The sequence below is a fragment of the Choloepus didactylus genome, chromosome Y, assembly GCF_015220235.1.
Source record: "Choloepus didactylus isolate mChoDid1 chromosome Y, mChoDid1.pri, whole genome shotgun sequence".
Lineage (NCBI taxonomy): Eukaryota > Metazoa > Chordata > Mammalia > Pilosa > Megalonychidae > Choloepus > Choloepus didactylus.
Genome location: NC_051335.1, coordinates 11,709,463 through 11,733,002, shown reverse-complemented (window position 1 = coordinate 11,733,002; position 23,540 = coordinate 11,709,463).

Here is a 23,540-nt window from a genome sequence, read left to right as displayed (position 1 = left end):
TTAGAATGCTCTTTTGGAGTTCTATTATTTAATACAGCGAAACTGATTTCTTTTTTCTTTCCCCCTAATTAGGCTTCCTTGTACTTTTTAAATGCTCAGCATACACTGCACTGGAAGCTTTAGTTCTGCAGCTTCTCTCTTTTGGCTCCTTTCCCCTCATCACATACCCCCCACCCCCCACCCACCCCCAAAAAAAGATTTCCTCTCCAAATGTTCTCTTCTCTGCATTTGTCAACAGAAACACCCACTGGTGGTGTCAAACTGGTAATACTGCTGCAGGCTTCCTTACTCCTATTTCAGTGTCAACGTCAAAAATGCCCAGACCCAAAATAGTACTTTTAATAAAGAAATCAAAAGGCTTGCTAGATACTCAACTATCATATTCTCAAAGAGGCACACCTCTTAAGGAATTTATTGTTAATGAACCTTAATTGGATATTAAATATAAGATTATACTACCTCCCTCCTTCAACACTAAACACACAGGAACAAGTAAACACAGCCTCTTCACGTTTTATTAATAAAATGTTTTAACACACTTAAAATAAAGGAATTAGAGACAAATTTATACCTAAATGTCATGCACAATTCCGAATAGCCTCGGTAAAGATGTCTTTCTTGAAACCCTACAGCAAGAAAAGGAAACAGCTGGAAATGTTCCAATAGATGTTACCTAAAACGATACCCTATCCCATACATATTTATGTCTTCCGTTTCAGTCTCTCAGATAAATTAATTTGTGTAATCTTTTACATCACCTTCATAACCATTAGGTTCAAACAAACCTAATTCGGATGCACGGAAAGAAATTACTGTGCCAACAACACTTCCTAAATTAGCTTAAGTTTTTCAGTTAATTAAAACAAATTGTGTCAACAGATTAGTGTTCTGCGACTACTTAAATATCACAGCGCCCGTCTAATTTCTCTGTAGAGAGACACTAAGGTAAGGCGCTTTTCTTATTCAGGCATCTGTGCTTAACACTCAGGTGAAGCGAAAAACAAAACCCTCAGGAAAAACCCGCCTTTATGTAGAAATACGTTCAGGTTATTCCCCCCGCCCCCAACGTGGGCACAAAATATGTCACTGTGAGAAGAACCCGTTCATTCTGAGAGATGGCTCCAAACCCCAGGATTTCATTTCCATGAGGGTCCAAAGGGTATAAAGGTCTGTGAGAGGGCCAATTTCTGCTTCTCCCCACTATACCTGTCCTGAACTTCACAGCAACGCCTGAAACTTGTTCGGGGGAGGCTGAAGGAGCCGCGAGGACGGTGAGGGGTCGCTCGCCCACCCTCGCAGGCTGCCAAGGTCAGCAGGAGCCGACTCGCAGCAGAGTCCCCAGCAGGTCCCGGGCTCTCTCGGAACTGAGCGGGGGGCTCCGGCTCGAAGGGGCTTCCCTCGCCGCAAGCCCGGGGGAACAGGCGCTGCGAGGGTGGCAGGGACCCCGCAGACCCGCAGCTGACGGGAGACCGGCGGGGCGGCCTCGACCCGCGACCCCTCCTCGCACCTTCTCATCTTCCCACACCCCCAAAATACAGCCCAGCCCCTTTCCGGGGAGGCACTCCCAGCGGCGCAATGGGGCGTTCAGGAGGCGCCGCTCCAGGCTGGGGCGTCCTCACTGCCTGGCCCCGTTCCGGGGGAACCAGCGCCGTCGTCCCCTCTCACGTCCGCCCGTGGGGACCGGATGAACCCCCTATGGGGAGAAGATAGGTGGGCACAGGGCCGCACGTGACGGCAGGAAGGCCTGAAAGACCGGTGACGGCGCGACTACTCACCCCACCGAATCCCCCGCCTCCGGCCGGGGATCCCACAGCTATTGAGGCCGCAGTCTCCGCTTTACCTTCCCCGGCCGCAGCAACCACTAAAAGAAACCTCCGGCCCCGCCCTTTCGAAGAGGCGAGAGCACACCATAATTTGCTGACTGCTCCGCCCCAGCCTGCCCGCTCAAGCCAATGAAGAGGCTCCTCAGGGCTGCCAGACCCCGCCTCCGACCCGCCCACTTCAGGTAAGAGCCAATGAGGAGAGAGCGCTGGTCCTCGGGCTCGCGCGCCCCGAAGCCGAAGACGCTGGTTCCTCAGATGTGGCCCTCTCTTTCTAGCTAAGCCAACTCAGCGGGTGAACTCACTGCCCTCCCCCCTACGTGGGATCTGATACTCAGGGGTGTAAATATCCCTGGCAACGTGGGATATGACTCCTGGGGATGAATCTGGACCTGACATCGTGGGATTGAGAACATCTTCTTGACCAAAAGGGAGATGCGAAAGGAAACGAAATAAAGCTTCAGCGGCTGAGAGATTTCAAATGGAGTCGAGAGGTCACTCTGGTGGGCACTCTTACATCCTATACAGATAATCCTTTTTAGGTTTTAGTGCATTGGAATAGCTAGAAGCAAATACCTGATACTATCAAACTCCAAACCAGTAGCCTTGACTCTTGAAGATGATTGTATAACAATGTAGCTTACAAGGGGTGACAGTGTGATTGTTAAAACCTTGTGGATCGCACTCCTTTTATCCAGTGTATGGATGGAGGAGTAGAAAAATGGGGACAAAAAAACTAAATGAAAAATAGGGTGTGGTGGGGGGTAATTTGGGTGTTCTTTTTTATTTCATTTTTTATTCTTTTTTTTTCTCTTTTTCTGGTACAAGGCAAATGTTCAAAAATAGTTGGGGTGATGAATGCACAACTATAAGATGGTACTGTGAACAACTGATTGTACACTTTGGATGATTGTATGGTATGTGAATATATCTCAATAAAATTGAATTTGAAAAAAAAGGTACTGAGGCTTCTTCCTTGTTTTCTCTCTCTTGGATCATTCACTATGGGGGAAGTCCACTGACATGACATGAGGACATGCAAGCCACCCTTAGAGAGGAACAACTGAGGCCTCCTGCCAACAGCCATATGGGGGGACGACATTGGAAGCAGATCCTCCAGCCCCCATCAAGCCCTCAGATGATGACAGCCCCGGCTGACATCCTGACTCCAACCTCTCAAGAGACCCTGAGCCAGAACCACCTAGCTAAGCCACTCATGAATTCCTGACCCACAGAAACTGTGAGATAATAAATGTTTCTTGTTTTAAGCCACTAAGTTTTGGGGCAATTCATTATGCAGCAAGTGGCAACTAAAGCAAGTGGATCCTATCCCCATTTTACAGACAAGGTTTTAGTAACTTCCCCAAGCTCACCCAGCCAGTAGGCACTGGAACCAGGAGTCAGATCTGGGTGGATTGTCTCCAGAAGCCTAACTCTTAACCACTTAACTATACCCTTTCTGCAGTGGAATCCATTTATGTGATACTAGTATGTGCTGGGAACTTTCCTTAAATTGTCTCGTTTACTCCCACAACAGCTTGGCAAGGAAAACTTTTCTATGCCTTTCCAAAGGCATCAAAGTAAAGTTGCTGTCTTCTTATGGGAATCCAATGATAATGATATACATGAAGATATAAGAGTGAGGAATCATTGTTGTCAGTTTCATTTTTGTCCTTTACTTACTTGCTTAGCTCAAGTGTGATGTGACTCATTACATATCTTACTAATATCCCTTCTTTAAAGGGTTTTGACAGTTTGCAATGACCTAAATGATGCCCTTCCCTTGAATATCTGCACATAGACTGAGATGTAATACATAAACTACCTTATCTCAATATTTTAATTAAAACTGGAAAGAAACTTAAAAACACACGGCATTAAATCTGTAAAGGATACAAATAAGGTCATAGAGTATAAGTACTGCAAAGTAATAAAATGGCTGTGCCTCTAATTTTCTTGGTTTAACTTTGGACTTGATTTAATGCAATTTTGCAGACTTTTTATAAGGTGCCTTGGAATTCTGGGCCAGTTATACGAAACACACACACACACAGACACACAGACATACAATGGAAAACATTGATCTTGCTTCTTAACTCCATAAAACAGTTCTTTATCTTTTTAACTTTTCTAATATAATAATGAATCATCAGCATAACATTGGTGTTCTGTGTATACTCCTACTCGTCATCTACACAACATAAAATAAAGCTGAGATTAATTAAGAGCAATAGTTACTGTCATCGGAAGAAGCTGAAAAAAATCTTCTAATGAGCCTCAATGATCCAGTTTGGTTACCTATATTGGCCAATGTATGCCATTAACCGCTTTGCCTTGAAAGTAAGGATTGGTTCTTATTCACTTTTGTATTCTAAATGACTAGCACAGGGACTGACACTGAATGAGCCTTTGCTGAATGAATGAATGAATGAATGAATGAATGAATGAATGAATGAATTCACTGATTAATGAATTCCCACACCAATTGATCCTGTTTTGATACACAGTAGGTGAAAATTAAGGATTCAGACAATATCTGAAGCATATGTTTTTTAAAAAAGAAGAAAAGAAAGATGAATTAAGGCTATATCATTTCAAGGAGATGGCTTAGGATGAATAGGCATGGGAGCTGGGGGTGAACCTGATCTACCTGTACCATTGCCTCAGTCTAGACTTCACTCTCTCTCAAAGAAATTCTTGACCAGCTTTACAGATAAAATTCCAATATGGCTTCCAAAACACTTAAGGAAATGAAAAGGTACAATGCCTATGTTATTCATTAGCCAGCCTTTCTACAATCAAGGCACACAACTATCCCTTTTCAGTTCAGGATGTATAAGTTTTTATTACATTCTCAAGCTAAGGCAAAGATATCGTCTGAAGCACCCTAAATAAGAACATGCATCACAGAACACAATCTTTACAGAGTTTGTTACTCCAGCAGCTTCTCCACTAAATTCCCATGGACTTCATTTTTAATATCATGAGTAAAGACCAAATCCATCTGATTTAATATGTTTGTCAAATATAATTTTTTCAAGATAGATTGAAATAGGAAGAAAAGGGTCCACTTTATGTATTTTTAAATAGAACCCATAATAGGCTACTCCAGGTACTAACAACTGCAAGTCGCTTTGAAATGTATTTTTAAAAAGTAAGCTGGCACCCCTTTCCAGCATGAAGAAGTTACAACGGTCATCGCCCAGATATCCCTGAAGATTGAAAGATCAAATGAGAGGGGGGAGGTGTAACTGAGAAATTAAGATTTAACAAATGACTGCCAATACTAATTCATTATATAGATATTTCTTTTTAGTGTCCAATGTTTTAGAATAGACAGAAAGAAATGCATGAAGTTATTGAACTGTAATCCAGTAGCCCTGATCTTTGATAATGATTGTATAACTACATAGCAAAAAAAAAAAAAGAAAAAAAAAGTTGCCTGTGTTTGTAGGGATCTACTTCTGGATGTTTTATTCTGTTCCACTGATATATATATATATATATGAATATGAATATACATATATATATATATGAATGACAATACTGCACTTAGTTAACCTACCTCTATTGTAAGTCTTAAAACTGGGTAAGGTGTAATACTAGTGAATACTAATGTTCAATAAGAGGGAGGAGTAAATGGTATGGAATGTTTGGGGTCTTCTTTTTTCTTTTAATTTCTTTTTCTGGAGTAACACAAATGTTCTAAAAATGATTATGGTGATGAATACACAAATATGTGATGATACTGTGAACCATTGATTGTATACTATGGATGGATTGTGTGGTGTGGGAATATATCTCAACAAAACTACATTTAAAAAAGTGAGCTGTGTTGTTGCAAGGAGAGACTAAACGTGCTTATAATTGTGCCTAAGAGTCTCCCCCTGAGTGCCTCTTTGTTGCTCAGATGTGGCTCTCTCTCTCTAACTAAGCCACCTCGGCAGGTGAACTCACTGCCCTCCCCACTACGTGGGACCTGACTCCTAGGGGTGTACATCTCCCTGGCAATGCAGGATATGACTCCTGGGGATGAATCTGGACCCAGCATCATGGGACTGAGAACATCTTCTTGACCAAAAGGGAGATGCGAAAGGAAACGAAATAAAGCTTCAGCGGCTGAGAGATTTCAAATGGAGTCGAGAGGTCACCCTGGTGGACATTCTTATGCACTATATAGATGACACTTTTTAGGTTTTAATATATTGGAATAGCTAGAAGTAAATACTTGAAACCACCAAACTCCAATCCAGTAGCCTTGACTCTTGAAAATGATTGTATAACAATGTAGCTTACAAGAGGTAACAGTGTGACTGTGAAAACCTTGTGGATCACACTCCCTTTATCCAGTGTATGGATGGATGAGTATAAAAATGGAGACAAAACCTAAAAGAAAAATAGGGTCGGATGGGGGGTGGGGAGTGATTTGGGTGTTCTTTTTTTTATTTTTTATTCTTATTCTGATTTTTTCTGGTGTAAGAAAAATGTTCAAAAATAGATTGGGGTGATGAATGCACAACTATATGATGGTGCTGTGAACAGTTGATTGTACAACATAGATGACTGTACCATATGTGAATATATCTCAATAAAACTGAATTTTTTAAAAAAAGTAAGTTGGATCAATGGATGAATAGAGAGATGGATGAATAGATGGATATGTGATGAACTAAATTGAGTCAAATGTTAATTGTAGAATCAGGATAGTGGGAATGAGGATGTTCACTGTGCAATTCTTTCAACTTTTCACTATGTTTGAAAAATTTGATAATAAAAATGATGTGGAAAATGCTACTTTGATGGAAATACATACGTTGCTTTATGATTTCAAGTTCAAGATTTCACATAAATTCATAAGCAAATCACTGCTTGCCAGCCTCAGTATTCCAAGTTAACTAGGGCCAGGTACAAACACACACACACAAAAACACACACAAAGCATAAAACATTAACTTGTATTGCCGTGATAATTCCAAAATTGACAGAGATCACTTATCACTCTACAGACATCTGTAAGATTTCCCCCTGAATCCAATCCATAACCTACACAACAGAACCTCCCAAAAATTGACTTAAAGCTGCCTTTGGCAAGATACACACACACACACACACACACACACACACACACACCACATATATTGTATACAGATTCGGAATTATTTTATTTCTTATATTTTATATTTAGGGCCATACCTACCTGTGTGTAATTCTCTTCTCCAAACAAGACAGACAGAGATTAGAATTATATAGAAGAATAAAGTTTATTCTTCTACATAATTAGTTTTATTCATTTATATAATTCTAACCTCTATCCCAGAAATATTTCTCAGCTGCTACCTTCAATGTACTATTAAGAACACTCTTCGACAACATAAATTATTTAAAAGAATGTTAGCCTCTGACGTGATAACTACCAAGTTTAGAGAGGCATTGGGAAAAAATTATCATAAAGACAAATAGAAAAAAGTCTTTAAACTGGGGAATTTGGGAAAGGGAGGATCATAAATAATCCGTACAGAAGACTTTCTTTTCCAAAATGGCCACAAAAATTCCTGTCCTCCCCCATGCTCTTCTTACAATGTGACTGAGAGGTGAGGGTGTCTATGTTTTCTCCTCTTGAATATGGTTGGGCTTGTGATTATGAGGAAAGTGACACTGTGTGACTTACAAAGCTAGGTTATAAAAGGCAACACAGCTTCCACCTGGGTCTCTTGGATTGCTCACTGGTTTTATCCAGCCATCATGTTGCGAGGAAGCCCAAGCCCCTCTGTAGAGAGGAACCAACTGGCCAGACGTGTTTGTGAGCCACTTTTGGAAGTGGATCCTCCAGTCCTTGTCAAACCACTCCAGCTGATGCCACGTGGAACAGAAACAACCAGTCTGTGCCAACTCCTGCTCAAATTGCAGATTCATGAACAAAGGAAATCAATGGGAGCCACTACATTTTGGGGGGTTTGTTATGCATCAATAGAAAACTGATACAATGCCAAAGACAAAAACCATGTGAATTTACACATACTGGCTTCCCAAATCAAGAGAGCAACTATCTTATAGTACTACTATGAGATAGAGATTTTGCAACCAAGTGACATCTATCCAAGTATTTTACTTAAATCAATGCTGTTAGCTTCTCATGTCTGAAACTGTTTTTCACAAAAATTACTAGCAAATGGCCAGGTTGACTTGAGTTCACCCATCCAACAAATATTAGCAAGCACCTACTATAGAGAAAACTCTATACTAGATTGCAGTGGGGATGCACAAATGTAGCAGACAATCATCATAAGTTACATTTTCCTCATTAGTTCTCCCAACTGCTGATGAACACAGAAAAAATTAGAAAGTAATCAAGAAAAGGAAGGAAAGAAAAGGCTACTACTTCACTGATTCATCAATAAGTTGATCAACTCCTAAAAACGTTGCATAGACTAACAAAATGAAAACAAAACAAATTTATTTCCTCATTAATCAACTTAACTAATGAATGTAAAAGATAGCACTTCAAGAGTCGGTGAATAAGAGACTTCAACATGTCTTGTCTATTCACAGGCTTCCAAGAGAAAGAAGATCTAACTAAAGACACCGATCAAATGTTTCCACCATCTCAGGCTCCTTTGGAGACTTTATCTATAATTAGTGCATTGACACAAGGCAATATCTAGGCAATAGTGTTTGTTTTAGGGGCATCAGCCTCCTTCTGCTCCTTTTCCCAGGCTCCACATCATCCCAGATTCTGTACCACAATGCTTTCCTAACTCCCTCCCTTTCAAAAGTATCTCTGAGAAAAACACCTGATAAACCATTGAAACCAGCTTATAAATGGCTATTAATGCATTATGTGTAATCTTTCCCAGCAGTTTTCATTTTAATAGCGTGAACTAATCAATCAATAAAACAAACAAAACTTCTAGTTAGATAATTTCAAGATTCAGCAAAACTAATAGCATTATTCATAATAGTCACAAAGTAGAAAAAAACAAATGTCGATCGACTGATGAATGGGTAAACAAAATATGGTATACCCATACAATAGAATATTATTTGGCCATAAAAAGGAATGAAGTTCTGATACATGTTACAACATGGATGAACCTTGAAAACATTATGCTGAGAGAAAGAAGCCAAACAGAAGAGGTCAGCTATTGTGTGATTCCATTTATACAAAATATCCAGAATAGGCAAATCCATAGAGACAAAAAGCAGATTGCTGATTGCCTGGGGCTGGCATGGTGTGGATAGGGAGAGATGAGGAGTGACTACTAAGGGATATTGGATTTCTTTTGGGGATAATGAAAATGTTCAAAAATTGAGTGTGGTGATGGTTGCATAACTCTGCAAATACAATAAAAACCACTGAATTGTACACTTTAAATGTGTGAATTGTAGCACATGTGAATTGTATCTCAAAAAAGTTGTTATTTAAATGTCCACGGAAAATAACCAGTGTTGGAGAGGATGCGGAGAAATAGGAGCACTCATTCATGGCCGGTGGCAGTGGACAACGGTGCAGCCACTGTGGAAAACAGTTTGGCTGTTTCTCAGAAAGCTAAGTATAGAATTATCATATGACCTGGCAATCCCACTATACATATATATATACCCCAAAGAACTGAAAGCTGGAACTTGAACAGATATTTGCACACCGATGTTCATAGCAGCGTTATTCACAATTGCCAAAAGATGGAAGCTACCGAAGTGTCCATCAACCAAAGAATGCATAAATAAAACATGGTATATACAAACAGTGGAATATTATTCAGCCATAGAAAGAAATGAAGTCCTGATACATGCAATAAAATGGATGAACCTTGAAGACATCATGTTGAGTGAAATAAGCCTGACACCAAAGAACAAATATTGTATGATTTCACTGATTTGAAATAATTAGAATAAAGAAACTCATAGAGTCAGAATCTAGAATATAGGCTACCAGGGGACAGGATGGACATAGGGAAAGGGAAGTTAAGGCTTAAAATATACAGGGTTCCTATTTGGAAGGATGGAAATGTTTTGGTAACAGGTGGTGGTGATGGTAGCACAACATTGTGAATGCAATTAACAGCACTGAAATATACATATGAATAGGATTAAAAGGGGAAATGTTAGACTGTATATGTGGTAACAGAAAAAATTTTTTAAAAAATCCATGGAACTACACTACACAAATAGTGAACCCTAAGTTAAACCATGGTCTTTAATTAATAGTGTAATTATAAAAATATGTTATCAGTAATTGTAACAAATGTTCCCACACCAATGCAGGGTGTTTGTGGTGAAGTGGTAAATGGGAATCCCGTATTTTATGCATGATTGTTCTGTAAACCCACAACTTCTCAAAGAAAAAACACCAACAAAAAATAGTACCACCACAACAACGAAGTATCCACGGGAATATGTGGGGGCTGCTGCTATAAAAGTCCCTGCCCGGCTGTGTGTGCTACCCTGATCTATACCATTGCTACCAAATGTGGTCCTCAGATCAGCAGCACCGGCATCACCTGAGAGTGTGTTAGAAATGCAGAATCTCAGACCCACCCCAGATCCCCTGAAACAGAATCCATTCACCAAGAAATGCCTTCTTGGCCAACATAGAGCTTTTGAAAAGTTTTCAGTTATATAGAACCACAGAAGTTTATCAGTGTCACAAAACAAAACAAGGAAACATTCTCTGTTCCCTTCAAGAAGAGGAACTACTGCTCTTATATAAAATATATGATAAAGTAACTTAAGGGTGCCTGCTGCTTTCAGATAATAGATGGCAATGTAGGATGGTGAGGGGGGAGTGGGGGAAATGGGGAGTGACTGACTGCAGTGATTCTTTTGAAAATATTTTGAAATATTTTGAAAATATTCTGGAATTAGACAGTGTTGATCAATGACCAACTTCGTAAATATACCAAAACCACTGAATTGTACACTTTAAAGGTGTGAGCTCCATGGTATGAGAATTATACCTCAATAAAGTTTTTATTTTAAAAAATCAATGAGACAGGGGAGATGTCTTGTGTGGAGCTGGTAGCAGGACTTTGCAGTGCCTAAAAAATCCACTTATTTACTATCAGATTATTACTAAAATGGCTGCACCAATTTTTACCCACACCACCTGTGTGTAAGAATTCCTGTTTTCTCACATTTTTACCAGCCTTTGGTATTGGACAACATCCTACATTTTGCTGATTCGACAGTTGTTAAATAGAATCTCATGGTTGCTTTAATTTATGTTTCTCATTGATCATTTCTTTATATCCGTGCTAGTCATTTGCTTTTCCTCTTGGTGTCCTGCCTCTTCATACCCTTTTCCCATTTTTGGCAGTTCAGTTTCTGTCTTTTGAAATTCCAGAATTCCTTGTGTATTTGAGCTATTAATCCCTTGGTGGTTTTAGACATCACAGATACTTTGCCCCATGTGTCAATTATCTGTTAACTTTGACCATGGTGCAGGAATCACTAATTTTAATTTATTCAAGTTTTTTACTTTGTGGGTAGTAAGAAATCCTTCTGAATTAATAGGTTGCAAAGATATTTTCCTAGATTTTCCTCTATTGGTTTTATAGTTTTACCTTTTATATTTAGATCTTTAATGCATCTGGAGTTCACCCTTCAAATACAGCATTTCTTTCTTATGAGGAGCAAACAGTGGTTAAGAGCTTGGGTGGATCCTGTCATTTATTAGCTGTGTTACCTTAGCCAAGTCCCTTAGTCTCCCCATGCTCTGCTTCCTCATATGTAAATAGGGATGATAATCTCAGCATGGGAGGCTTAAATGAGACAAGATACGTGAAGCACTGGGTATAGTATGTTTTAAGCATTCAATAAATGGCCATTTAAATTTTTACTTATTAGAGTCAGTGTATTTATTTTAAGTACATTTTTTGTCAGCCGACTCTTAATTTCTTATCCTCATGTCCAATTTTAACTGTAATATAACTGCCATCTAAAAGGATGTTTTAAAACATGTTCACTGTTTCTGTGGCTTTGTTCTTAAACATTGCTTAGTTGTTCTGGCTTTAGACAAAGCTATTTTGTTATATCAGTAATAGACTAGTAGACTCGTAATACTCGGTGCTACTTTGGCTTTTACTTTGATGGGGCTGTGTTGGACTCTTTTTAAGGGGTATTATTTAGAGACCCTACCATTTTGTTTTTATGTATGTTGACATGAATTTAAAGGATAGTACATTAGTGTTACTCTATTGCACAATTCAAAGAAGTCAAGCTCAAGGAAGCCAAGCTTTATATTTTATCTTTGAATAGCCTAAGCAGTGTGAAGTCCACAGATTTTTAATACATCCACTTGGCTTGCAGTAGCATTCAAGGAGACAATTGTCTTGCTATGTTCCTACAGTATAGATCATAAGACAAACGTTACCATGCCCTGTTGTTTTTTTTCCTAATAAACTTGTTCGAGATATAATTTATATGCAATAAGTGTACCATGATGCATGTTAAAAAAAAATCCACTTATTGCATTTAGACTTGGATTTCTCAACCTGAGCACTATTGGCATTGGGCCAGATCATTCTTTATGACAGACGGGGGCCCTGTCCTGTGCATTGTAGAATGTTTAGCAACATCCCTGTTGTGACAACTAAAAATGTGTCTGGACAAGACAGATACTACCGAATGCTCCCTGGGGTGCAAAATTGTCCCCAAATGAGAACCACAGGCTTATATATCAAGTTGGTTCTTTATGATAAGGAAGTTTTCCTTAAAAGTAATCTATGATTCCCTGGCTATGAGAAAATTTCCTCTTGCTCTTTTCTCTGTGGAGATGATAAATAACTGATCAAACCCTTTCTTAATCGATGAACTTCAGCCTTCTGCCCTGTTAATTTATGGAACTTTTCCTCTTATTTCCCATTTTTCAAGTCTAGTTTTACAACTACCCAACTTTATCAATTTCTTAGTTTCTTTTAAAATGGGAAGCCAAAATGAAACAATGTCTGTATCCATCAGGGTCCAGGCAGGAAAACAAAACCCCCTCTAGATATTCCAAACAGACAGAACTTACTGGAGGGGATTGCTTACAAAAGGGTCGGAAAGGCTGAAGAAGTGAAAGGGGAAAGGTGAGGTTACCCAGGGATTCCTGGCTGATGGAAGCCTTCCAATCCCTAGGACTGGAAAGCAGTGGGAAACTGTGGTTCCCCTGAGCCCAAGATGGCTGTGCCGCTGGGGTTGCTGGACTACTAAACGCTGCTGGAAGCCGAGTACCTGAGTTCCCACTGATGTTGCAGGTGCCCTATAGTGACTGCATCAAAGGGTGTGGTTTTTTTTTTTAATGACATGATGTTATGAGTTGAATCATGCTCCCCACCCCCCCAAAAAAAGATATGTTCAAGTCCTAACCCCCTAGTCCCCTGAATGTGACCATAATTGGAAATAGGGTCTTTGAAGATGTGATTAGTTAAAAAGAGGCTGAACTGAATTAGGGTGGGCCCTCATACAATATGACCAGTGTCCTTATAAGAGGGAAATTTGAACACAAACACAGACATGAGAGAAGAATGTCATGTGATGATGGAGGCAGAGATCGAAATGCTGCAGCTACAAGCCAAGGAACACCAAGGGCTGCTGGCAAAGCACCAGGAGCTAGGAAGAGCCAAGGACGGATCCTCTCCTGCAGGTTTCCGAGGGATCATGGCCCTCCTGATAACCTTGATTTTGGTCTTCTGGCCTCCAGAACTGTGAGACAATAAATTTCTGTGGTGTTAAGGCATGCAGTTTGTGGTAGTTTGTTACAGCAGCCCTAGGAAACTAAGGCACATGGGGAAACCATGATATGCTGTTCAGTGGGAAAGAGTAAAACATGTGGTGATAATAGCTTCCATTTATTGAGCAATTACTATGAGCAGGCACTTTACATACATTATCTCATTTGATGAGATAATTCTCATGGAAACCCTACAGAGTCGGTATTATTACCTCCTCTTTACAGGTGAGAAAGTGCAGACCTTAAGAAAGGTTAAGGTGTCATGAACAAAAGGCTTTGTCTCTCTCATTTAACCTCACATACCCAGTGCCACATAATAGAAAGTTATTTTTTGAATGAATGAAAGTTTTCACAACTGCTAAGTGGCAGAGGCAGAATTCAAAGCAGGTGTTTCTGCCTTCAGAGTTCATGTTCTTAATTACAATACACTTTGGCCTCCTGTAAGTCCAGCATGAGCACAACTACAGAAAACAACTTGCATATGTATAAATACAGCAGAGCCAGTGAGGGGTGGGGAGGGCCATCCAGGGTGCCACAAGATCCCACTGCTTTTAAGTAGCCTTTTTCTTGACTTGGCATTCGCCCTGTTACGCAATCCTTTAACTGTTTTCTGGAGCTTTGAGAAGGATGTTTCTGCTAGTTCTTGTTGGTCGTTCGAAGCTTCTGTGTAGGGACAAAGCCCTGAAGCATCTCACTTTGCCATCTTGATCAGGGCAGGCTATGCTATGCATTTTTTAATGGTAAATGTAAGTACCTTTTATAATCAGAATAAAGAAATAATTGAACTCACCCCTTTCCTTAAAAATAAGCAGTGAAGAGAGGCAGACTTTTCTTTCTCCTTATTTTCCATGGCATGCTTGCCGGAAGTTGCTGTGGTAGAAATAGAAGGGCCTTGGGCTCAGCCCAGTCTCTGTACTCAGCAACAGGTACATGAACCTGTTGACACCTGGATGGCAGACTGTTGGTCCTCCTGTTGACGGAAGCAGCGCAGATGGGAATAACAATTTAAGCAGATGTGCTTTTTATTTTTACACTATAGATTCATATTTATCATACGACTTTTATTTTGAGTATCTTGGTAGACGGCTTGGTGCACCACACACATCCCTGTTCAACCAAGGGGCTGTTGTCCCAGCTGCTGGGAGCATTGTCATTAGACAGCCTTCAGCTATCGGCCCCTTCAGGCATTGCCTCAGCTGCAGCGAGTCACCAGGCCCAGGTGGCCTGCATCCAATGACTGATGGATGCTAGGATATCAAAGCCTGACCCTCTTGGCCCAACCCAGGACAACTCTGAAGGACCATTCTAGCTCTAGAACTTCCCCGAGGCTGTGGCTGGGCCTGCATCACAGCTGGGCTTCTCCCTCTGCTCACTCCTGCTTCTGTCCCCTCCTTTCCCCAGATATTGATCCTAAGGTCACTTCCTAATAAATATTCTGTGTCCATTTCAGAGTTTGCTTCTGGAGAATTTAACCTATGATAAGTCAGTTCTTTTCTCATAAAAAATTCATCTCATATTCAATAGAGAAGAGGGAACATTAAAGGAAACAAGAAGTAGAAGGGCATTTTATAATTTAGCAAGAAATCAGTTCAGATAGCTTTTCCTTTAACCAAAAAAGCTCTGTTGTCACTAGGCGACTGTGGCTAAGATAATGTCTAAAATCTCACTGTGTTCCTAGGAGTCTGTGCCAACGGAAAAGCCTTTCTATTCCTAACCTGCACCTCCCCTAAAGATAAATTTAATCTAGTGCTGATCTTTCGGGACTAGTGGGCTTTCTGTGCCCCACAAATCTTCTTCCTCAGGGGGAGACATACTGGTCACAGTGATGCCCCTATTCTCAACCATCTGCCTACCCAGTGTCCCCAGGCTTTATTCAGTGTGTCACCCAAAGGAATCCTATGGCTCTTAAGATAAACCCAGGGAAAGCCAAGGTCTGGCCATCCTTCTAAAATAGACTAAATTGCTAAAATGTTAAGTATTTGATTCTGGGATAAGAATGGAAAGAATAAACAGAGAGACCTTGGGCTGCTCCAGAATGGGCCAGGGAAGAAAGAAAGTCACTGGAAGCATGGGTTGGTAGGAAGTGAAGGGAGAGCAGGTTGGCCATCCCTGGGTCCCAGTAAAGAACCAAGGAGTGGTTGGGGGTGCATCCCAGGCCCATAAGGTGCCCTGTCACAACTTCTCTCTGCCCCCCAGGGACCCAGGCCTGCTCCCAGCCCCACGCATCAGCTTGTCCCTGACCACCCGCCACATTGCCCACCTCTGCTACCCAGGCACAGAAGTTGCGCCTTGGTGTTAGGGAAGGAAGTGACTGCTTTCACTGCCCTGCAGGAGGGGAGGGGAGGGGAGGAGAGGGAGGGTCTATGGGAGAGATGAATCCAGGCATTCCATGTCAGAATCGTCAACACATTTTTCCACAGAAACTGTGCTATCATAAATGGGGTTTGGGCTCTATGATCCTACTGTGCTTCTACGACATTGATTAAATTTGTTTTTCCAGCCTGACCTGGGCCCTTAATCAACCTCTATAACCCTGTTTGGCAGGGAAAACGTCATCAATTTAAAAATACACTTTGGAGCAAAACTTATTTGAAGTTGAAAGTTGCAGCCCCCCCCCCCGACTCCATCTGTCTGTCTGTCTATCTGTTTATCTATTTTAGGCATTAGTCAAAAGTTCTAACCCTCCCAATCTTCTAAAAATTAGGAGTTTCAGATAATACGTATTAAATTCCTTCCTTCCTTCCTTAGGTTGTAGCAAATTCCTGTAGACTGGGGGAAAGTATAATGAGGCAGACCTGTGTGGAGGCCGCTCCTTCAGCCCTGCCTTCAGATTCCACTCAGCTTTGCCACGAGCTCTGCTGCTCACTGCAGCGTGATCTTGGACAAGGAACTTCACCTCTTTAAGCCTTGACTTCCTCATATTTGTACCTACCTTGGTTTACTTAGAGCTCAAAAAGCATCAGGTTTTACAACCATAATGTGACTGCCACTGAAATGAAGGCAACCAGGCCTCCATTTGCTCAGTAACCAAATGGCTTCTTTGCCTCTTTCAGACTAAATACAGTTCCAGAAGATTTCTTTTAAAATGTCAAATTGGGGAAAAGAATTAGTCATAGCTAGAACAATTTGAGGGAACAATGGTGCCAAATTGCCACCATCTGGGAAATCCTCTGCCTACATTTAATGTTTAATCTTTTCTTTTTCTGTTTTTGTTTTTTGTTTTTTGTTTTTTGTTTTTTGTTTTTTTTTGCTTTGCATTTTGTCCTGTGGAAGGCATGTAGTGGTACCTGTTACCCAGATACCTGAGTCATAAAAATGTGTAATCATGGGCAGGACCCTGACTTCTCACCCACTTTCCACCTTTGTGCACTTTGTTTTGCTTATAACCCAAATAAAAGCCAGCGCCCCACAGAATCCAGTCTGCCTACTGAGCAGCATTCAAAGAAGCCTCCAAAAAAAAAATGACAAAACTATAGAAATGCTGCATGAGTATGATAGTGAACTCCTGAATTCCTTTCCCCTAGATTCACCCATTGTTAACATTATGCCATATGTGTTTTATCTCTCTCTTCATATACATTTAAAAATATATAATATACATGTCATTATTTTATTTAAATATATTTTTTCTTCAACTGTCTCTGAGAGTAAATTGCAGAGATCATAACCTTCTCCTTAAATGCTTTGATATGCAGTTCCTAAAATCAAGAACATCTCCCTATGTAACCACAGTGCAATCATTTTAATTAAAAAAAAAAAAAAAGGAAAAAAAAACCAGGATGTATGTCAGGCAAGTTCAGTAACTCATTAAGCTTTTCAGAAACTCCCTCTGAAAAGATTTTTTACAAGGAACCACTTGAATTGAATAGATTTGTTGAATCCTTTTTAGGCATACATGTACAATACAAGCACACATACCTCTATCAGTTCATGCCTGAAAATGTCAAGGATTCAGTGAAGGATCAGTTTAAGTAACAATATATTTCGCATGATGGATTTCTCAAATAATTGTTCATTGCTATTTAAGATTTTGATTGCTTCCAAGGGAATAAAAAAATACTTTAATGAAAGCAAGGCTAACTCTTTCCCTTGGTGCTCATGATTTAAATCCTTCCTGCCCCCTTCCAGCTACCAGCTCTTCCCTCTCCAGCTCATGAATCCATATCACTTCCTTCCTTCACTTTTTAATCACACACAGGTCTTCACTATCATGAAAAGTCTTACTGCCTCCTCTCATTACCATTCCATTTCTCTCTTTTCTTTACTGTTCCACTTCTTGAACACGTGGTTAATATTCCCTGCTTTACTGCTAAAAATATCATGGCACAGACAGAATGAAAATATGGAGACAAAGCAGGCGTGGGTGACACTTGGAGCCAAGGGTTTTGCAAAATCTGATCTGACGCAATAAATATTGCTTGCATTAGCCACTGTGCTAGGCCCCCAGGATACAGACTGAAGCAAACCTGGGAGGTTCGGCAATTGGCTCCAGGTTACGGACTATAATTTTGACCGAACCCCATTTAAACCTAGTCATGTGACTCCAGACTCTCCTTCAGGCAGAATTGGTCAAAGGCCAATAAAGGGATGAGAGATGTGCCATGGGTTGCAAAGAAAAACACACTTTTTTACTTGGGTCATTTCCAGATAGACGAGAAATGAGGAATCTGGCAAAATGATAGTTCCTGAGAAAATTAAAGATTGGTGAAGACTCTAAAGCCTGGGCATCTGCCACTGGCCAGAGAGGTACATTCCAGCCCCACCCATGTTCCAGTTCCATGTTCAGAAACTTGCCTCCACAGAAACCTCTTATTTGGGATTTTATACCATGTTGGGTCTGTCTTTTCTTTGCTTATTGTAAATGGAAATTTTTCAGCTTAGATTTTACCCTTAAAAAAAAAATAAATAAATAAAGGCTGGCCAGAGCTCTAAAGACACCATTAGAAACTTCTGGACTTGATGCTGCCCTGCTGTGTGGACTTGCAATGGCCAAAGGCCAATGGAAACCTAGCTCTCCTCTTGTGCTGCCTTTCCAGGTTCTGCTCCCCATTCCCCTTTGATGCAGTTTCACCCCTTTCTCTTTCCCAAGTTTCTTGTACCTTCTTACTCCTTATTCTCCAAGGAAAGGTCTTAGGTGCACCTTTTTTTCTTTATCATTCCTTGGAAAAAGCACCTAGAATCTCACGGCTTCCAAAACATTGCCCAACTCTGAATCTGCCGCTCTGACTTGCCTCCCAAGCCTCCCAGTCTCAAATGTCCTGCTTAATAGACTAGCCACTTAGATGTCATTTTGGGCTCAAAGTTGACACAAATGAATTTCTTCTAATCTTCTCAAAGCTGCCCTCCCCTCCCAGCCCTGCTTATTGTCCTTCCTTACCGACACCACTGTTCTCCCAAACCTCTTTAATTTCTCCTTAGTCTTCTGGACACAACAGTTGCCAAGTTTTGTCAATGATTTCCTAGTTCCTTTTCATTTCTTCCCTTATGTTCACACCTGGGGCCGTGGTCCTAGTTTAGGCCATTACCTCTCCATGACTTAATGACTTTGGCTTCCTAATGTTTCTCCTGTCTCCAGCTCTCTCTTCTCTTCAGTCCATCCCTTGTGGTGTTGCCAAATTCATCTGCCTAAATCACAGCTTGGATCGTGTCACTGCTGAGCTAAGAAAAGCTTTAGGACTGCCCATGGTCTGCAAAGTAAGAGCCTGGCTCCTCAGGGGATTCTAGAGCCTTCTGGAGGCTGCTCTGTGCCTGGCAGATGAATGCATGAGCAGAATGACCTAGGTGGGGAGAAGCTTCTGGCTTGAGAGAGTCCTGCTCCAGCCAGCTCTCCACCCTTAACCATGGCTGTGGACCGACCCAAACACTGCCAGTCGAAGAGGCCTTGGCCTCTGTGACCATGGTGCTTCACACAGCTCAGTTTCATGGTGTGACGTGCTGGCCTTCTACCCGTTACCATTCAAATCCCAGGCAGTCTTCAAGACCCCATTCCATTCCAACTCTTCTGTGATGCTTTCCCCAGGATCTTTTAGCTTAGTATTCCTTCCCTCTTCTGAACTTCTCTATAGCAGTGTATTTTTAATCCCAGTCACTTGAGAATCAATTCTCTGCTGCCACTGCCAGATTTCTTGTATCAGCGTGTCCAATTGTTAGTTTTCTGTTCATCTTTGGATGTTCAGTGCCAAACAAGCACCCAGTTATATTTAATGACTATCTCCACAATAGTTAACCTTGTTAAATGTTGAAATATTTCAAACATACTGATGAGTAAAGACAATAAATACAGCAGACAACCATGTTACTGACACCCGTATTTTACCAAATACTAATATCTTACCAAATTTGCTTCAGAAATCTTAACAACAAAAAAAAAAGGCAAAAAGAAAATAAAAACATTACAGATAACAAAGTCCACCTTCCTCCTCCCAACCCATATGTGTGTGGGGGGGTGTGCGTACCTGCTCCTTCCCTTTCTCTCTGGAAGTAGCCACTATCCTCACTCACATGAATCTTTGTACTTTTAACATACATATGTTTTCATAAATAATATATACAATTGCTTGTGTGCTTTAAATTTTTACGTAAAAAAATTTTACATAAATATCAGATCGTGCCTTTTCTTACCTAAAGTTATGCTTTTGAAGTTGATCCACGTTGATACTATCATTAATTTTAACCACTCGTTTATTGTAACAGTTGTATCACTCAGGGTCCCAATATGAAGCGGAAGGCATGCCCAGAGGTTTAACAGCAGAGAGGTCATTGAAGGAGCTCTTCCTGGAGGGGTGGGTAGGGTTAGGGGAACCAACAAGGAACAATGAAGCACCCAGGAACTGGCAACAACAGGAAGCTTTTGTGCTGATTATCTTTGCATCAAATTCCCCCTACATTGCTAGCTCTGTTAAAACGGATCTGAATACTTTACATATCTTTCCTTGACCCACTGGCATGATGTTAAGTGTTGTCAGTAAAGGGTCAGGGTGTGACATTGAAAGAGGAAAGGGTTTTTGCTTCCTGGTTTTGGTATGTGAGCTCACTCAGCAAGCTCCAGCAGCACACATGGCTTCTCCATTGCCTAGCTCCGGCAGTATACTGCAGCCAGCAGTACCCAGCGGCCAGTGGGTTCCCCTGGCACCCACCTCAGGTGGTTTGCCAGTGAGATACATCCTTGTGAAGAGCTTTGGCTGGCCTCCCTAGAAGGAGAATTCCTGGCACATTCCAGAGTGCAGATTTCCAGCAAGTTCCACCAGTGCAGCACCACAGCGGTTCTTTGCCTTAGTGAGCCACAGCCCTGTCCTCCCAATAAGATCTGAATCTTGGCCCTGGAGGGGCAAGAGGCTCTTCCTTGAGCCCTCTATTCAGCCATGGGTGTAATGGCTGCTCCTCGTATCTACTATTCCTATATTCTCCAGAATTCTCTTTCCTTCTTACTAGCCAATCCCTCATTACTCCAATCTTCTGCTTCAGTTAATAATGCTTTATATTAAACTTTCCCTGTTCGAAATGCTGCATGGTTTCTGTCACCTGATTGGACCCAAACTGATACACAATTATCACCAATAAGCCTGAAGAGGCAGGGAGAGGGACCAGTCACTGAAATCCAACAAGAAACATAGTGATGGGAGAGTGACTGCCTCATTAGGAGAAAGGATAACTAAATAGAGGTTTAGTCATGCAGTAGAATATGATTCAACAGTTGTGCTGGGTAGTTTCCCCTTCCCCCTCCTGACACGCCCTTTCTTCACACTGCTCTGTGCCTGGGAGACTGACAGTGGGGTGCTGGTAAATGGCTAACAGCAAGCACCCCAGAAGAAAAACAACAACCCTGATTGGTAGGTGTGCCGGTTTGGATGTATTATGTCCCCTAAAATGCCATGTTCTTTGATGCAATCTTGTGGAGACAGACTATTAGTATTAATCAGATTGGAATTCTTTGATTGTTTCCATAGAGATGCTACTCAATCAACTGTGAGTGAAACTGTGATTGGATAATTTCCATGGAGGTGTTACCCTGCCCATTCAGGGTGGGTGTTAATTGGATCACTGGAGTCATATAAAGGAGTTCACACACAAGGACCTGAGAGCAACTGAGAGTGGCTGCAGCTTACAGAGAACACAACCCAAGAGCAAGCAGACACCTAGAGAGGAACGTCCTGGGAGAAAGCCATTTTGAAACCAGAACTCCGGAACAGACGCCATGTGCCTTCCCAGCAAATAGAGGTTTTCCAAATGCTACTGGCCATCCTCCAGTGAAGGTAACTGATTGTTGATGTGTTACCTTGGACACTTTATGGCCTTAAGACTGTAACTCTGTAACCAAATAACACCCCCCCCTTTTTTAAAAGCCAACCCATTTCTGGTGTTTTGCATCCCAGAGGCATTAGCAAACTGGGACAGTAGGTGTTGGCTGATTCCTGTGCTGTAAATACTCCCACCCTGGTTAATTTCAAGCTCTCCCTGTGACGTCACTGAATGTTGAGTTGGAAGAGATGCTCACAGTTGGCTTTCATGAGCGGCTAAGTGCCAGCCCTGGCACCCCACTGGAAACTGACTTCTGAAGAGTGCCAATGGAAGGCACAGCAGACAATAAGAGAGAGGATGAGCGAGCCCTTCTTTCCCCTGCTCCCAGCAGGCTGTGCTTTGGGTGACTGTGGATCTCTCCTTCCAAGAGGCCTAATTCAGTTGTTTCCACTTTTTCTCCATTATACAACAATGCTGTGCTGAGCTCTTTGTATCTGCATCCTTGAGACATGTGTGAGACTTTCTCTGAGGGGACAGGGAGTAGGGTTGCCTGATAAAATACAAGATGTCCAGTTAAATTCACACATCAGATAAACATCAAATAATTTTTTAGTATAATTTGTCCTAAATATGGTAAGCATTTTTTTTTTATCATGCATTGTTTATCTGAAAATGAAATTTAACTGGGTGTCCTGTATTTTTATTTGCTAAATCTGGTAACTCTACCCAGGGGAGACTCCTAGAAGTAGAATTTCTGTGTGGGTACTGTTGTTCCTGAAATAATGTCTCCAACATGGTCTGTGTTCTGTAAATTTTATATAATAAATTGGTTTCACATTCTTAAGATGCCCTTTTATCTGGTTTCCAGTCCTGAGTGAACCCAATAATATTGGGTCGTCCATGAACAGGAATTGACAGGAGGTGAGGCCATGGCCATGTGATGAAAATATAGAGACCAGGGCCCTCTGATGCTGATGATGCTGATGATGCAGGACTGTCATATAAGGCACATCCACAGAAGAGTGTCCTCCTGCCACAAACTCAGGATAGCCAGATGCAGCCTCCCCTCCACCCTCTACCTCAAAATGCCTCTGAGAGTTTGCCTTTGGAGCCCAGCTCTCTTCCCTTCCAGAGCCCCTCTCCCTGGAGCCGAGGGCCCAGAGACCTGACTGTGGGGTCCCAACCAAGCTTAAACCCCTGAGCATCAGACTTCATCTCCCTATCTCCCTAGCATATCTTGCCTGTTTGGGAGAATTTCTTTGCTGCCAGGAAATGACCTTTATTACAAAGCAAGGTTTGACAAATGCCCAAAGGCATTAATAACAGAGAAATGTGTTGCCTTCCAAGTGCAGCTACGTTTTAAGAAGGAATCCAAAGGGCTGGCATTCTAACAGTGGATTTTGAAGCACTATTTCAGGGAGTCTTTCTGACAGTTAACATATGTGAACACAACTTCTTCCTCCTTTCCAGAGAAAGGTCTTTGTCTTCTTTTCACTTCTTCCTCCACAAGTTTATTATTCATAATCCAACATATTTCTGTATCTTTTGACTTTGATGATGTCAATTTTAAATAGGTCCAGATCAGGCAGAAAACTGTCGTATTTGATAATATCTATCTTCCTCTTCTTCCACGACAAACAGTGGCTTCATAGTTGTTCTACACTGCCATCTACTGTCGGAAGGCAGCAGGCACCGTGAGGTACTTTACCACATGTTTTATAAGAGCAGTTCTTTCTCTTACAGGGAGTAACGATGATTTGTTATCTGGTTTG